This window comes from Sprattus sprattus (assembly GCF_963457725.1).
Source record: "Sprattus sprattus genome assembly, chromosome: 3".
Taxonomy (NCBI): domain Eukaryota; kingdom Metazoa; phylum Chordata; class Actinopteri; order Clupeiformes; family Clupeidae; genus Sprattus; species Sprattus sprattus.
The window spans coordinates 51,779,219-51,793,594 of NC_137922.1; the positions used below are offsets into that span (position 1 = coordinate 51,779,219).

At 45.7% G+C, this 14,376-nt stretch overlaps 1 protein-coding gene across 1 annotated transcript in view; it reads right to left on the bottom strand.

The window, feature by feature from the left end:
* The window catches only part of LOC308361827 (ras-related protein Rap-1b), a 50,435-nt gene extending 39,742 nt beyond the window's left edge, over positions 1-10,693 (bottom strand). Inside the window, exon 1 of the mRNA XM_080834285.1 lies at positions 10,629-10,693. The gene's annotated coding sequence lies outside the window, so the exon portion shown is untranslated. The remainder of the gene's footprint in view (positions 1-10,628) is intronic.
* Positions 10,694-14,376: the final 3,683 nt, after the last annotated feature.

Genomic DNA, 14,376 nt, shown 5'->3' on the forward strand with positions numbered 1-14,376 from the left:
GCATTAGATATGGGCTGGGAACAGTCCAGAGTAAACAGCAGTGCACCCGCCTGGGTCTCGTCCGGTTCAAGTCAACAACCAGTACAGCACATAATGCAGAGAATACAAAGAGCCTGCGTAATACACACACATTCCATTAACACAAAGCCTAATTAATCTCCACACACACACACACACACACACACACACACACACACGTCACCTAGCTTAACCATTTCCATTATACGACCATTAAACCGCAGCCAAACCTGAGGCTGACACTCAGAATGAAAAACTAAATAAAAACAAACAAACAAACAAAAAAAGCATGTATTTGACCTGCAGGCTAAAGCAATAGCACCACTCTAGACCAGACCAATCAACCAGCTTCCCTCAGCAGATAAGCTGACTAGCAGCGTAATAAACCACAAATCATAGGGCTAATTATGCAATCTAAAATCCAGGGAAATAAATCGATCTCATTCACGCTCCCAGGACGCTAGCTAATCAGAGGCTAATTACCTTCTGTTCAGATAAATGTTTGCCACAAACAATAGGCCACGGCTCCACATACATTCAAATCAACATGGTGCTCAAAATTAGGAGAATGGGGAAACATGGAGAGGGAGATGGGGAGAGAAAGAAAGACACGTGTTAGTTTCAGACAGCACTGAATGCTTTGGAAGAACACATGAGCAAAATGAGTCGTGCTGATAAAGCTTATTTGAGAACGTAAAGAGACAGACAGACACAGAGACTTGCTGAGTAACTGACAGAAAGACGTGGATATACAAATAGAGAGAGATATACAGGGCAATAGATGGATAAAAAGAGAGGAATAGAAAGATGAAGAGAGAGAGGTTTTACAATCCTTTATTAGACCTCTGTATAACTTTCTTACATGAGAGAGAGAGCGAGAGGAATTGAAAGAAAGAAAGAAAGAGAGGGGATTAGAAATATGTAGAAAGAGAGGGGAATAGAAAGATGAGAGAGAGGGGGATAGAAAGATGAAGAGAGAGAGATTCCTGTCATCATTCTCCCCCGTGTGTGTTTTGACAGGAGCATTGCGGACGTGAGGAGGGCGTCTTCTGCTTCTCCTGCCTAACAGATAATCAGCCTTTGGTTGGTGCCACTGAGGGGAAAACAGCTAAATATTTCGACAGAGGAGGCAGAGTGTGAGTCAATACCCCCCCCCACACACACACACAAACGCACACACACACACCCACACACACGCACAATATCCCTGTAGGGGTATCCTGGAAATGTATAGGGCTAATGAGTGAGTGAGTGAGGAGTGCATGCAAGTTCAAGCACAGAGGCATGTGCACAACACACACAAACCCAGATACAAACACACACACACACACACACACACACACACAGCTGCTGATGGATGAAAGCTGACAATAACACAACCTGGAGTGTTTCTAGAAGAGAATCCAAGCTGAATCTCTCTCCCTCATACGGCCACACACACACACACACACACACACACACACAGACAGAGCTACACAACTAAAACTCCTCAAACTGGAAGAGGGGCATTGACTGCCACACACATAATCAAACACATGTTGTGCATGCCTGAACACACACACGCACACACACACACACACACACACACACACACACACACACACACACACACACACACACACCCATCATATTAACACTGATGCCTGGCCTCACTCTAAGGGCTATCTTAAGAGCCTCAGGATTTCTGAAGTAGTTGTGAGAGGCAGGTACAGGATGAGCACTACACCTCGCCATCAACTCCAATACACAGACACTTCCAACAACTAAACACATAACACTACTGCGCTCGTCCACTGACACACACAAACACACTGAGCCTTGTATTGTGTCATGTACTTACACTGGCCAGTGAAGAGAAGCGAGATGAGATGGAGCTGAATAAGAGAGGCCCCACCTTCATCAAGAGGACCACTCCGCCTGGAGAGCCGCTCCACTCAGCTCCACTAGCTCAGCTCCAGACACTCAAATTCTCTCAATCACTCTCTACTTGTTCTCTCTCTCCTTCTTTCGGTTCCTCTCTCGCTCTCTCACTCGACACATTTCCCACACTGCAATATGTTACTTTTATGGCGCAGTCTGTAAATGTCAGCTCCGTGGCCCCAGATCTTCTCCCATGACCCCATAAAATACGCAGTGTGTGTGTGTGTGTACGCACTCACACTCACACACACACCAAAATGTCCACTACCTTGATGACAGGAAATCATCAACAGTGTCTACTGGAATTCTCTCACGTCTACCAGAAACTGGGAGAAAAGCGTGTGTGTGTGTGTGTGTGTGTGTGTGTGTGTGTGTGTGATGTTCCTGTATGTGAGGTAGGCCTCTGAAGTGTGAGTTTATGTTTACCACTTTCGCTCTTATGCCAGAGTTAGCCATATGTGGAGAGCCTTTTAGCACTACTACAAAAATAAACTCAGTTTCCCAACATGCCGTGGCAGTGATGTTGTTTCCTTAAGCAAGACAGCTCATGTCAGGCAGTGCAGTAATATCCAGTGAGTACCTCCATGCGTATGAATGTGTGTGTGTGTGTGTGTGTGTGTGTGTGTGTAGTGTGTGTTTTTAAAGAGAAACAGAAAGGATAGGACAGCTCAGCACCCCAGGTCTAAGGGCATGTTTTCATGTGTACTTTTCCCATGTCCCCTGCAGGACCCTCCAGCCAATCACATGGTTTGCACGGTCAACGGACCAATCACACGGGTCTAGAATGGGCTGCCATCCTAATGGGTGTGTGTCTTACTTGGTACATCTCAATGATTGAGCATGCCCAAAAAAGCCTCTTTCACCCCTGTACAGTCTCTCACTGAACTCACTCAATTCCTATCTGTCTCTCGCTCACTCTCACTCATGCTGGCCTAATGCAGGATTTTGCCTCCAGTCAGATCACTCCAATGCTTTCTGTGTGTGTCTGTGCTTATAAGTGTGTGTGTGTCTGTGTGTGGGTGAATGGGTGAAAATAAAGGGAAATGGCACTCAGAAGGCCAATGTGACACAAACAGTAGCCAAAGCGGAGTACTTACAGTGTTACGGTGTACTTTTGTTAAGCCACTGTGCAGTATCACATTGCTGAATTAGCCGAAAGACACCATCTTACAAGAACTGGGACAGTGACCAACCACAAGGAACTGAATCTACGACCAAAAGAGCTTGACCCCATACCGCCACATAAGAGATATGCAGAGGTTCTCCTTTGTGGAAATAAATTAAGAATACAAAAGAAACTAGAGGTTCCTGTTTCAATGAAGAAGAATCGGAATGTTCCTCTTTCCAGCACAGAAAAGCAGACGTACGGTAAAAGGTCTAGCGGTAGTCGGCATTATGGTGGCAGCAGTGTAAGCATCTGGAATTCAGGGTATGGAGAAATCCCTGTCGCTAAGCTACACTTCCTGTCAATCAAATTTCAACCACGCTCCGATCAGCAATCTCCAGGTATCTCACACACACACACACACACACACACACACTCAGAGAGGGTTAAAAAAACACACAAGCAATCAGATTTAGCATACATGTAACAGAGTGTGCTGGATTCTACCCAACCCAATGAAAAGAACAGCTGAACACTGTGCTACTGAACATTACTATTACTATTTGTCTAGTTAATCTCTTTTCAGAAACATACAACTGTGACAACAAAAAAAACAACAAACACCAGAGTGGTGTTCAGTGCACCTTAATGCACACGTTCACACTCAAAGAAAAGGCTTTGACGCCTTCAGCACTGCGGTCTGTCACGTATGCTAGCTGATTAGCATCTCTCCCTCTCGCATTCCCCCTCTGCCTTGCTCATTCTTTCCATTTCTCTCTCTCTCTCTCTCTCTCTCTCCTGTTTTTTCCTCCTCCATCCCCCTTCTGAACCGTGTCGTATATACCGCTCCAGGTAAGAGTGGCTTTTAAGAGGCAACACAGGCCAGTAATAAGAACACAAGATGTGACACGAGCCTGTTATTTACACCAACACACAGTCACAAACACACACAGTCACAAACACAGAGAGAGAAACGTGCACATACCCACACACACACACACACACACACACACACACACACACACACACACACACAGGTGCCAGACTCCAGCCTGAAACCCCTTGGCTCACCACAGGAGTCCAGAGAACAGACCTGTAATCACCAGACTGGTCATCAACGCCAGGACTCAAACACACAGGAAGAGAAGGGATAAGGAGAATGAGTGGGGGATGGGAGAGGAGAGGAGAGGACAGAAGAAAGGAAAAGGGAAGAGGAGGAAAAGGCTGGAGAATAGAAGGGAGAAACAGAACATTAAAGTGTAAGTTCACCCCCAGCTCTGAGCTTAACTCCGCCGACTTCCCTAATTTTGAAAAATGCTACGAGGTGAGCGAGGGGCTGAGAGATTACTCCATGTGCTTGTCAGTAGATTATGATGTAGATAGGTCCCTAATGGTTCTCTCTACGCCAGCATCGGCCTTGCAAGGTTCATTTAAATCAGCTGATGCCGTGTTAAAAGGTCCAGAAAACACATACTTAAGGCTTGAGGAGAACTGCAAAAAAGAGAAGGAGAAGAGAAGACAAGAGAGTTGTGGACTGAAGGAAGAGAGGACAGGAGAGAAGAGGGTGGACAAGAGGGACATGGGGACAGGAGATGACAGGAGAGGAGGAGTCAGAGTGTTCTTTTTTTTTCACTGTTTCACCGTTTGCTCCCTGCTCTACGCTGTGAAGGGGGAAAGCACCTTATCAAGCGTGACGATAACATCACCCTGCGGTTACCAGCACTTCACGGATTTACACACAACACTGCTGAGAAAGAGAGGGCGCAGGAGGGAGGGAGGGACACAGAGAAAGAGCGGAAGAAGGGAAGAATGAAACAGTGGTCAGCTGCTGTGAAGATCAGAGCCATGAACACACAGAGAGAATCACACAGGTGTTCGGGGGTGTATTACTGATCCAGAGATGAAAAAAAAATAAACAAGACCCTTGAAGTACAGACCAACAGAAAAATGACTTTGCTGAAGAGCCTGGCCTCTACAGTCTGTATGCTCAGGTCAATCTGAACGGGGAGCTGGAATCTACACATCAAACAGCAAACAGAGCAAAAGAAACCTGACAAGAGGCTTCAGTGCAGCGTGTGTCATTTTGTTTTAAGTCACCGCTCAGCTTCTTGCTGTAAGGGACAAGGCATCAGCTCATTGCCTCAAAAGGCCTTGGATGAGGAGAGCCAGCCTTTAAAATGCTAAATATCCCTGCATTTACACTTGCATGCACACTACCTGCGCAGACCAAACACAGACAGGCACAGGCACACACACACACACACACACACAGACAGGCACAAGCGCACACACACACACACAAACACACACACCTCCCTTTTCACTATTATAGAGACTCTGATCCTTGCCGTGCTGAGAGGCGGACGGTGTCCTTAAAGAAGAAGGGAAGGGAAAAGAAAAAAAAAGATTGACCGTGGCAACCAGGAAACAGATGGGAAACACTACACCTCACAAGCCACGTTCAAAAAAAAGAAAAACACACACACCCACACACCTCCCCCAACACCCAAAAAGCCATCAGATACCACACACACAGAAGGAAACTCAAATACAACTGCAAATAGAGTGCAGAGCACAGGTTAGAAGTAGCCTCCTCTTATTTCTGTCGCCTACCAAATGATGCTGAGCAATCACATGAAAAATCATTACACTAAGCTGGGTATGACACCTGATAGAGATCCTGGGGCAGAGGGGGGCAGTGCACACATGAAGCCACAGGAACCAAGAGCCCCCCCCCCCCCCCATACACACACACACACACACACACACACACACACACACACACACACACACACACTTTAATCTGCTTCCGGTGAGGAATAACTAATCCGGGGCGGGGGGGGGGGTTCACATTTCCTCTGTTGTGCATCACGGTTTATGGGGTTGCACAAAATGAGAATGGCAGATATATAGCATGAAGAAGATTAATGTATAACAAATGAATCAATCTTTCATGTAAAAGTCGGATTTCAGCAAGACAAAGAAAATAGCACTTGACCAGTTATGACTTGCTCACAGTAAACAGTACTCACAGACACAGTACAGACTGTACGAGAGGCTCTGAGCCTAACAGCGGCTTTCTGTTTGGGCTTTAGTGCTTCTAGGAGCAAGAAATGGAGGGCCTCCTGAAACCCTCTCCTTCTATAGTCTAAGGCTTAAGAAACCTGCACCGCCTGGCATGCTTCAGGAGCCCAATCAAGCCCTCTGAACCTTTCAGGACCCCCCCCCCACCATTCCAATACCATTGGGACCCAACAACAGCACAGGTCTAATGACTGTTGTTGAACAACACAGTTCACAGAACTATCTCCCCTCTCTCTCGATCATTCTCTCTCTCTCAGTCTCGACCCAGAACTTGGGACATCTGGTGTACCGGATTCCAATCACCGTGGCATTTCACTCTACGCCACGAAACAATTAAAAAACGCTGTCGCCAAAGGTCAAGCTCGTTACCTACGAGGCAATTAACAGACATCAGGCCTAGCAAAGTGTTCACATTAATTCCATAGACCAGAAACAGAGCATTTTTTTAAGCCTCTGGAGGTTTTGTTAGTCCTTCAGCTCTGTCTCAAAACCAGAGGGGAAATGTGAGGGTATGTTGCACCCAGGGGCTACGGAGGCCACTAGCTACACTGGCTCGATCAGGACTACTGTACACTGTAAACGACACAAGGCCAATCTGTGCGATATGGACAGCACATTTAGTGAATACTTCACCCACGACACCCACTTAAAGCCTAAAAGATGACACACACAAGCACACATTCACACCACCCACAACAAGATCACAGACCCTTATTACTTTTGGAGGGAGATATCAAGGTCGATTGTGTAACATTAAAACATGTCACTCCTCCCCATTCCACTCACCCCCACGCACAGGCACATGCATGCACACACACACACACACACACACACACACAAACACACTTAAACGGCCCAAAACAAATAACAACAGTAGGGGTGTGGCCCTAATGCCCACGTCGATGCCAAAGCGCCCAGCCCAGCTGTGCCCACCGTAAGAGGCTTAACGGGTGAGAAACAGCTGGCAGACACCCAGATTAGCATGAAGGGCAAAGGAGCAACAGGCGTCGGGATGGACTTAGCACTTAGCCTTATGGCCCGGACTCCTCAGCCGACGAACCACAAGCAGGCCTGGGCAAGGGGAGGGAGCCCTACGAGCCTGTGTGCAAACACAGATAACAGCCTTCATAATGGCTCCTGCCTTTACAGCTGATGCCGCCACCCCTGCCACCGCCACGATGGCTCCTGCCTAAACAGCTGATCCCGCCACCACTGCCACCACCACCATGGCACCTACCTTTGCAGCTGATGCCAAGCCGGTTTATTTCTAAATCTTATGTGAATAAAGGATTTGCATTAATTAGTAATACCGTAATTCCGTACGGCATTACCGGTAACAGGACGACTGGTGTTTTTCCTCCGAGTGAGGGGATATGGTCAAAGCTGGGGATAGTCAACTAGCGTGTTGCCAGAGAAGAATAAAAGTCTCTCCAAACGTCCTTATTGCGAAGGCTACAAATAGCATCCATGGTTTGTTTGCTCGGATGCGAACAATAATGCTTAAGGATAAAACCGTGCAGTTTGTTTTTACGAGCAATCAAACCAGGCGCTGGTCCCACAGCTCGCCGTGCTGACCAATCTACAAGCAGCGCTGACAGATCCATAACGAGCAGGCAGGGGTACCACACCCATTGATGAACGATTCCCTTAGAGTTTTATAAACAAGGCAAAGGGTTTTAGGCCCTTCATTCTCCTTCTCAAGGCCAACACTAAAGAGACTCTGTATTGGGGTCAGGGGTACACTGTTAGTGTGACCGATGTAATGATGGGCTCACAATGCAAAACTGAACCCAGGTCAGCCTGAGGAGCCCTGGCAAGTAGCTAATGGCAGAAAGGAGGAAGGAAAGTATGACAAGGGCCACCATGTTTCACAAGGCCCTTGGCCCACAGGAGGAAGTGAGCCAACCAACGCAAGACCTCCACCACCCTCCACTCCGCTCTTCCTCTTCCTCTTCTCACCTGGGTGGCCTTGTAGACCTTTACTGATGGGACCCCTATGGAACTGGCTCTCAGGCGGGCCTGAAGTAGGTTGTCTGCTATAAGTAGCCTGTCTCTCAGTGTCTGTCGATCAATTATTTCTCGCTCTCTCTCTTCATTTGCTTAGCCCTACAGAATATAAAAAAAAAAAAAGAACTCTAAAACTATAAGTAGCCCTCCGCCCAAACCTACTTCCTGTCTGTGTTCCCAAAAGTGCTGCGTTCAGACCTGATCACAGTGAGGTTCCCCTTCTCAGAACACAAATAATGGTAAAGTTCCCTCTCTCTCGCCCTTCTTAAGGTACCCCCCACCCCAATCATGGAAATACAGCAGGCCTGCGGCTGGTTCTGCTTCAGTTCCGGGCCAGGTTCCAGACTCAGCCTTGATCTGCTAAGTAAGTTGGCACACACTCTTTAAGTCAGATCAATCTACAGAAGCAGGCCGGACCAGCAACTGCAGAAATGCAACAATCGCCTATGGCGAAGTGCCTATTTAGAAGTTAATTCAGGGCGCTAAACGCCACTTCTTGGCCATTATCCACAGTAACGCGCAGACTCTTGAGGAAATGGACAACACTTTTCTTTTTCGCTCTTCGTGTGTGTGTGTGTGTAGGGGGGGCAGCAAACACAAACTGCATTCCAGCGAGCCCAAGAGGACACACTATCACACAAGTTCCTTCCTCTGCTGCATGCAAAAAGGGCTGGCCTGAGACATGACACCACCACTGGCCTCAGGTCATCAGAACCCAACCCAACCCACACCTCAACCACTTCTAATAACCCCTGGCAGTTTCGCATCAGAAGAACTAGAACCCTGAACTAGAACTGGATATTTAGACTCAGGCTCGTATCAGGGACTGATTGTGAGTGCGCAAGAAGGCTTCAGCGGAGAGCCACTGTTCTGTTCCAGAGCTCCACTTGCTGTTGTGTTTAGCCATGTCACGAGATTGGGCAGAGCAAACAGCCCTATCTAGCAGAATGAGTGTTGGGTGAGAACCACTCCTTGTCTTAAACAAACAGTATCAAGTTAATGGAAAAGTCTGTCTGTGTGTGTGTGTGTGTGTGTGTGTGTGTGTGTGTGTGTGTGTGTGTGTGAAGACCTACAGCACATCAGAGTGGTGCCATGTTTCTCCTTTGTCACAGGAAGCATATGGCTTATGTGCAGTCAGATAGCCTATGTGGGGAACATCTATAGCAGTAGTTCATTCCCAATTTTACAGCATCATTTGCGGTGCAACGTTCAATCCAGAATTTAACTTCCACATAACCCAATGGCTTGACTTTCCTATGCACACAAATATCAGGCTTTTTGAATGTCAAAAGTAGGTAATTCGAAACCATGTTATTTCCTGTGAAAAAAGATAGATCGAAATAGGTTGAAAGGGTGTAGCACAAACGATTCGACAAAGAACGAGGGGGTAAGAAGTGAAAGGACACATGCAACAAGATCTATTCCTTCCTCTGCTCTACGCCCTATCGGGACATCGGAGTTTCACATCCTCTTGCAAACGCACTTATCTAAAACTCATTCTCAAACACGCTGGGCGATGCACCCCAGGATTGCTGCATTTAACATTAGTAAGAAGTCTTATCTAATCATCGTCTCGTTCTAATGAAATCGAAGGTAAAAAAGCTATACACTTCACAGTACACTTCGATCGTCTACTACACGACCAACCGTTTGGTTTGGTGACAGCTACTACCTATGTCGACGACAATTCTCTCTTGGCTAAGTAAATGTGGCATACAAGCACGTCCGCTAGTTTAATAGACCAACTGTACTTTCAAATATGATTAGCCTATAGCGAATCCTATCTTTCAACCAAATGAAACTTATGGCTTTCTATGTAGAGGAAACTAGTTGTCCTCTTCGACACAGTAGCAAACTAGGCGGGGCCCATAATCACTCGCATCAAGAACAAACTGCGATACTTAAGCTACATAGACGTGTTTTGGGCGAATTGTACTTCTTTTAAAAACTGTCCATACAACCAAAACCACACGGCTTTGATGGATAACGAAACAAGCGATCTATGAATACCAACTGGAACACTGTGTGACAAAGAATTTAGCTTTCTTTTAACTACACATTCGTACAACTTTTCCATTTCCGCTATAACTTCCAGTGACACAGACTGATAGGATAGAATAAAACGCCATTCTTCATACGCAACCGAGCTAAAGACGACAAAATGTTGCCAACAGCATCAAGCTTCAAGAGCTCCACAATCACCACAGCGGTTGCTTGGTATAACATTGAGTCTGAAATGTAAGGAGTTGAATTGTTTCACTCATGCTCCGCCATATTCTAGACATTTGACCTGCTCTTCCGCAAGCCGTGTGTTGTGCATTTTAGAGAACCGGTCTCCGGTTTCGCTGGCAGACAGTTACTCATAGGCGATATGCGTGTACAATTTATCAACCCCGGTCATTATAGAGGGTACTCAGATGAGCTTCCACACAACATAAATGCGGTACTGACATCATTAACAATATTATCGAAATGGTAAAGGTGCATTACTTACAGTTATCCTCTAGTGCTCCAATCTGGCTGTGCCTCTCCCTATGCTGCTTCGCTCGTCAGGGTGAGGTTTTGAGTTTAGCATGACGTTGCAGCCTCGGTTTCAGCACCACTATGAGAATGCTCTGCCCACAATTGGACGTGCAGATACAACAGAGCATTCTTAGCTCAATCCATTGGCTGAAACCAAGCAGCGTTATTAGGTTATGATCTATTAGAAATCAAGGTATGTGAACGTCTCGTCTCAATCCTAACTGCAGGAATATGTTCAACTGAGGTGGAAACACACACGGAAACGACCTAATTTCTATTAAATAAAATTGTATATCTTTATAAGCGAATATTATGATGACATGTGGAAAAAGTAATATGCAGGATACTTGGGCCAAGTAATATGACTATGAAGATCACTCACAAACATATGTATCACTTATATTCTGTGAAACTCGGTGCCTGTTTTGTTTTAGTTGTTTTAGCTTTTCAATAAACTGTTCTATTGCACTGTTTAAACCCAACCATCCGTCCAACTACTGTCACAACAACAATGGTCCATTAAAAAACAATGCTGTTGTTATTTATTATTATTATTATTATTATGTAATCCTTTGGCGTCTTGATGTTTATTGAACACCACAAAAGCTTCAGAATAGAGAATGGTAAGCAGGTAAGGATCTTGTATGCCGACATGAAACACAGGGCAATGGTGGACAAGATGCTCATACACAAGGAAAACTACCCCAGGGCGTTGCAAATAACACACTGACTTTAACACAAAGGCGCAAGGAGACATTCTAAATTCAAACATTCATTAACAGAAATACACATAAAATAGGGCACACAGAATTACGGGAACTACATTCAACCAAGAAGTGCACAACTTCCCTTTGCATGTAACAACAATGATAACAATAAAGTCATATTATTACACCCAAAAAATCTAATTACACTGGCTCAGTGATAATCAGAGAGGATGAAGACGTAGGAGTTAATCTTTTAGAATGGCCTGTCTTTCGCCCATGTACTTGCTTTATCTGACTAAATGTCGTTCACAGCAGTCTCTCTCTCTCTCTCTCTCTCTCTCTCTCTCTCTCTCTCTCTCTCTCTCTCTCTCTCTCTCTCTCTCTGTGGATCTGCTGAGCTGTACTTTTCTCTTGTCTAGATCTCTTGGCTCTCTATCTGCTGCTCTGTTGTCTGCTGTTCTTATGGCCTCTTTTACCGACAGGCAGCAGAACAGGCCCAGAGGAAATCAAACGCCTCATTGAGACCGACTGCAAAAGGCAAGGAATGCCAAATATGCTCTCTGGCATCAGGAATGCAAGCCCACTCCCACCACCGGCCGACCCCCTTGGCTACAAGCGATCATGTGCCACTGGCCCTCAGTTTATGCAGTTCACATTGTGTGTGTGTGTGTGTGTGTGTGTGTGTGTGTGTGTGTGTGTGAGTGTGTGAGTGTGTGTGTGTGTGTGTGTGTGTGTGTGTGTGTGTGTGTGTGTGTGTGTGTGTGTGTGTGTGTGTGTGTGTGTGTGTGTGTGTGTGTGTGTGTGTGTGTAGGAGAGAGAGATGGAGATGAGTGAATCATGTATACATTATGTCTATATATATATATGTCTGTGTGTGTGTGTGTGTGTGTGTGTGTGTGTGTGTGTGTGTGTGTGTGTGTGTGTGTGTGTGTGTGTGTGTGTGTGTGTGTGTGTGTGTGTGTGTGTGTGTGTGTGTATGTGTTCATGCAGAGAAGAGAGTTTAGCATGGCTGACGTAAGAGAGAGATGAGAGATGGAGAGACAGCATGCATATGTATATATGTATGTACATATCCCCTGCAGAGTGACCGATGTCCCACCGTTTACATCGCACACTGTTTTAATCCTGATGACTAAATCTGTACAGTCACCAAACATGCCAAAAACAAACCTAAAGCACTATTTGTCTCTGCATCAACTATTGAGAGAAATACCAAGTGTCCCCAGACAGGTCAGTTTCACGTACTCACTCACTCACTGAGGTTGGGATTAGTGTAACAGTGAATACGTGCGCCTCTGCAGTTTTCAAATGCCCGCAGGGCATCTGTTCGATTGTTCCACACAGCGCTAATCTTCCTCTCTCTATCTCTCTTTCTATCTAGCTCTCTTTCTCTCAGTGTCTCTATCTCTCTCTAACACACACACACACACACACACATTTATAAAATACTGCTGCAAAACTGCCTATCTTGTCTAAGCCAATGATGCAAGTAAATTCACTGATCCAGTACACCCACACATACTCATACACATGTTTACATATATAAACTCACTCTCACATAGACTCTTGCCCTAACAGGCTCACAGTGGCTTTATCCCAGTGCATGCTGGGACCTGCAGGTAGGCTCGAAAAAACATTCCAGCAGCTCCCTAGTTTGGATAGTTTGTGGGCTAGAGGTTTTTTTCCACACACACTCGGATACTGATGACGAGACCAGTGGGGTAGGCAGCTAGTGGAATAGAATGAAAGAGGGGGGGGGGGGGGGGGGGGTGAGTCGACAGTGGTCTTCCCCAGAGTGGTGTAGGGCAGGAGGTTGGTCGTTTGGCCTATCGCTGATAAACAGAGCGGGCACTGTCGCCACGGGAATGTCCACCCAGATCAGATCGGCAACAGGAACTGTCTTTGAGGACGGGTGGAAACTCAGGCGTCTATTCTTAGACGCGTCTTCCTTCCTGGGTGGAGTTTCTGAGTTCTTCAGTTCTTCATGACATTCGCAGATTATGAAGGTTTTTTGGCACACCGAACATACAGACACACACACACACACACACAGACACACACACACACACACACACACACACACACACACACACAGACACACAGCGTATGCAGGGTCAGCAAGGCTAAAAAAGGGTTTGGGGAGTTAAAGGAGTGATGAAGAGGATGGGTGTGTTTCCTGTTTGTCACACTGCGTTTGTGCAATAACTCAAGGCTGCCTCACAGCTGGGGGGGGGGGGGGGGGGGGGGGGGGCACAACCTCACCACACAGCATGCTGACATTCCCCCTACCTTCCTCAACAAGAGGTGAGGGAACACTTCAAAATGTGAAGACTGCAGTTGGCTTTTGTAGTCGATTGAACAATTGACTATGCCAGTTTCATATCTGCTGAACTGCTGGAGCTGATGTCCATGTGTAATCAAACTTTTTCAGATATTTGGAAACAAGATAGTTATTAGTGTGTTTGTTTGCTTATTTGAAAGTGAATGTGATGAAATGGTCTGTGATGGGTTTTTCTTCTGTTATTGAGTTACACAGTAAAGTTGTATGCGTATAGATCCTGTCTTTGTATTCTTTTTCATGATTATTGTTTCTGATTATCTGGTTATTGTTCAGAATAGAAGTTTCAATAACAAAAGATGTGGCTGAAATCTCTTCCTTTAGCAGACCCATTACAAAGCCACTTGGTAACGCGACGGTCTGATTTGAAAGAGTGCTTTAAATGTATCCAAATGAATTCATCCTTATCCATATTCAAGGTTTAGAAGTGCCCTCATTATTCAATTCAGAATTATTTGGGTTCTCTAATTAGCATAACACAAGTCTCAAACATTGGAGACAAATGCATTCTGTAATTAGCCACCTGAGCGCTTCAGCAAAGCAAATATGTTAGCGCTGTGGTAACACTCTCCCGAACATAAATGTTTTTTCAGCCTATTTTTAAACAGTTTCTTTTACCCTCCACAGAAGTGAGTGACATTTTGTTTAATAAGAACACTATTATTTTAACTGTC